This window comes from Gorilla gorilla, chromosome 13, assembly GCF_029281585.2.
Source record: "Gorilla gorilla gorilla isolate KB3781 chromosome 13, NHGRI_mGorGor1-v2.1_pri, whole genome shotgun sequence".
Lineage (NCBI taxonomy): Eukaryota > Metazoa > Chordata > Mammalia > Primates > Hominidae > Gorilla > Gorilla gorilla.
The window spans coordinates 38,912,107-38,916,764 of NC_073237.2; positions in this window are offsets into that span (position 1 = coordinate 38,912,107).

Here is a 4,658-nt window from a genome sequence, read left to right on the forward strand (position 1 = left end):
ACCAACGAGAATGGCTACTATTAAAAGTCAAAAAATAACTGATGCTGGCAAGGTCGTGGAGAGAAAGAAATTCATATACATCATTGGTGGGAGGGTAAATTAGTTCAGTCATTGTGGAAGACAGTATGGCAATTCCTCAAAGACCTAAAGCCAGAAATACCATTTGACCCAGCAATCTCATTACTGGGTAGAATACCCAAAGAAATATAAATCATTTTATTATAAAGACACATGTATGGGTATGTTCATTGCAGCACTATTCACAATAGCAAAGACATGGAATCAACCTAAGTGCCCATCAATGATAGACCGAATAAAGAAAATGTGGTACATATACATCATGGAATACTGTGCAACCATATAAAAGAATGAGATCATGTGCTTTGCAGGGACATGGGTGGAGCTGGAGGCCATTATCCTTAGCAAACTAATGCAGGAACAGAAAACCAAGTCCTGCATGTTCTCACTTACATGTGGAAACTAAATCATCAGAACACATAGAGGGGAACAACACATACTGGGGCATATCAGAGGGTGGAGGGTGGGAGTAAGGAGAGGATCAGGAAAAATAACGAATGAGTACTAGGCTTAATACTTGCGTGATTAAATAATCTGTACAACAACCCCCATTACACAAGTTTACCTATGTAACAAACCTGCACTTGTACCCCTTAACTTAAAAGTAAAAAAATAAATAGCCACTCACACCAAAACCTGTGACAATGTGTGACCACTTGAGTCATCACTCAGTTTGATCTTGGTAATCCCATAACTAGAGAGTACTCTTCTATACTCACTTATTTTGATGAGTATATCTTTTCATGGTTTATCTGTTAAGTTTATTTGTATTAAATAATCTGATAGTTTCTGAAACTTCATTTAAATCTATTTTAAAAGCTATTACAATACTTGGAAGAAATATTTACTCTCTAAGTGTACAACTATGTTCAGTGAGCAAACACTACAGGAATAAAGATATTTGCTCATGCTTGTTCTCATAGATATCCTATTATGGAGGACAGTAAGATAAACACAATGAGTGTTTTTCAAGAAGATTATTATTTACAGTATATATCTATCCTACTACTATAATAGAGATGACTTAGAGAGTCTATGTTTATGTGTGTATGTATTTAACATAAAATTTATTTTAATTATAATCTATTTTCTTTATTCACATAGACCTATACAGTTTATCTTCTTTGTACACATAGACCTATGTAATTTATTTTAACATTAATTTATCTTTATATGAGTTAATATTCTATTAAAACTTTGATATAAGGTCGTTTTAAAATATCTGTCCTTCATGTATTCATTTTGTAAAAAAGCAATTTTTTGAAAAACTTAGGTACATAGTGGTACAGATCATAAAAAGATAAGAGGAAAATCCCTAATTGCTATGCAAATGATTAGAGATTGTCACATTAATGAACAAAAGGATCTTGATAGTTCCTTACACATTTTAAATTCTGTAATTCTCTGAATGGCATTTAAATCTTACGTAAACTGGGCCTTCGAACCAACTCATTATCAGAAATTTTAATGTCAGAGGAAACGTAAAAGAGCTTAAGACAATTTTTCTGAGACTTGGCACTTTTTATAGTCATGGTATCCACTTCAGGATATGTACCAAAAAGGATGCACACATACTAATTATATCAACCTGAACCTCAAAGTACTGGACAGATGTCTAAGCATACAAGAATAATTGGGACCTTTTCTTCACATTAACAAAATGAAATATGAAACATTTATTGAATATTCCAAAAGGGAAATATTTCTCAAATAAATAGTTATAGATGCTGTATTCGTATCAATGAATGCAAAGTAATCATATTTGTTATTATTTTGTTTTGTGACTAGTAATAATTTTTAAATATATTTTTGAGTCTGGGTATAGTTTTATATGGCAGGGATTACTTGAGATTTCATATATGTCAGATATTGCTTACTAAAACTCTACATTTTCTTTTGCAATTTAGTTTATTTAACCATCACATTAAACTCCATGAAAAACCTCATTAGGAAAATATATTGTACCGGAGAACAATAAATCGATATTTTCATAACCATATGTTTAATCTTCCATCTGTTTACAGATTGTAAGTGCATTTTGTTGCTATCAAATATGAAAGTTTGGTGCCTGAATAAACAATACAAATGTACGGTTATTTAAAATATGTCCACAAATATTTTTTCTTATTTTTTAATACAAGGGTCTGACTTTATTTGTAAGAGTCAAGATTAAAGTTATAAATATAACTACTTTAAAATAGATTGTTCATGAGGTTAAAAATTATGTCAATTGTCCAAACTATGACATTTTTGAGGAACTTAGGTCTACCAATTGGTGGGTGAAAGTAAAGGATGAGTCAACAGGGAGGGCAATAATAAATTTCAAAGAAAGAAAAAAAGAATAAACCCCTTCCTCTTAAATTCTGAAACAAGAGAGAAAAGGAGTTAGGTATATTAAAATCACATTTTAAAAGCTTTACTGCTAGTGTTAGCAAAGTAAGATTGGGTGGCTTCATATGTGTTAAATGGAGACAAGGAAGCAGAGACAGGCCAAGAATAGTAATGCAGTGGCCCTTCTTCTATTACAAGTACTGTAAATCAGCTGTGAGTGCAAAGTAACCTGTATGTCATAGTGCTTCTTCTTGATAAAAATACATTTAAAGGTTATCTAATTTTATCATCAAAATAACACTTAAAAACACCTAGATCAATGGTATTAACCAAATACAACAGAAGAGGAAACCAAAGCATAGATAATGGGAATGTAATTCACAAAAGTTCATACAGCTCATTAGCAGCAGCAGCAGGAGGAACAGAGTTTGGAGGCTGGTATAAAACATGTCTGCAACAAAATGGCTAGTTTCCATAACCTCTCTGAACCTATTTCCCATCTTTGAAAGTGGACTACAACTTTGTCTCTAGGATGTTGGAGGGATTAAATTGAATTAGATAATATTTGTAAAAGCGCTTCTCATGTGGTGCATTATTGAAAAAATGTTAGTCCCTATTCCTTCTTCCTACCCCTATGTCTTTATTCCCAATCCTGAGCTTTTCCATTATTCTACAGTGTCTTTTTCAAAACTATTTTAACTTGTAATGGATGAGAAAAGTAATGTGTAATAGATACAAAGAGAAATATAAATATTGGCTCAGGGAGAGAATTCAGTTTTCTAATTAATAGTAGCAGGTGTGGTATGGTGCAACATAGTTTCGCAGAAATGTTTTTCAGTCCTGCCCTGCAATACCTGCTGCCTCAGTTGTCCATCACAACACTTGTTCTGTTTCTGCTTATGGCATGTTTAGTAAATATGTTTCGACACCTGGGCCTTTGTGGGATTTTATAGAAGAAATAGCAAGATACACTTTTACTTATGTTTTCATTAAAAATTTCCAACTTCCAAAAGTGATTTTCTTTTCCTTGGAAATGATAAATGTTTTGTCCTGGAAACTAACAATAAACAGGATATTCGAAGCCACTTTTGTTCTGCCATGCAAAGCTTTATGACACCAAATTACTCAGGCTAGCATTGCCAATTGGTATTATTATGCTCTTGGGGCAGTAATGTTAAATAAACACTTCACAAGAGTTCATCATAATCCTCCCATATTTCTACTGTGTGAATTTCAAGAGTGGCCACGATTTCACTATTTGAGCCCAAATAAAAACTTATTCATAGAAGTAAAATAGATAAGTCAATACTTTAACATTCACTCACTACTATAAAGCTCAATGTTTCATTCACAAAGAAAGAATGGCAAAGATGTTTCCATGTGCATAGTACATGCATGGTACTTATAGGAGAGTAGTCAGAAAGAAAATGGCTCAGCTTTAGTCTTAAGTTCACCAATTCAAGTATTCGGCATTTACTGTATGTAATTATATGCAAGCATCTCTTCTGTTATAGGCATAGTTCTATATCTTGGCTTATTTAAAAAAATGACACAGTCTCTGGCTGGACCTATTATCATGGTCTAATAGGAAGAAAGATAGGTTAAAAAATAGTACTTTAATATGTTGCTTGGGAATGGCCAGTTCTTATTAAACTATCAACTTTGAAAAATTAATAATGATGCATATAATTCAGTTCTTACAAGTATTCAAAAGACACATTTTCTGTTATTAGGTTCATAAAGTTGTGATGAAAATTCACGAGCTAATCTTTGAGCTCCTTTTTTTTTTTGCCACAACTAGGAAACTGGGATGATCAGTGTTCATACAGTAGAAGAATAACAATTTTACGGATTGTCATGTTTTTTGTTTTTTTTGGTCTATATTTCTTAACATTGACCTAAATCAGCAGGCTTTATTCAAAAAACTCTCAGCGACTCAATGACATTTATACAGTATCTCAGCATGTTACCAATGTCTATTGACTTTTCTGACTTAGAACTCATCTTAACAATTTGCAATTTACTTTAAAAATGTTATTGTTGCCTCTTAGAATACTATGCTTGATTATTCTCTTCAATCCTTTCAGAAAATTAGTTCCATTCTGATACTTTATTCTTCCTGTGTTAAATAAAAAAAGATTATTAGCTCTAAGAGTGTGGACTTGATATCTTAGCTTGTCCTAAACTCTCAAGCACCTCAGAGAAGCCTTAGGAGACATTTATTGATCTGGATTCCCTGCCATGTGTTA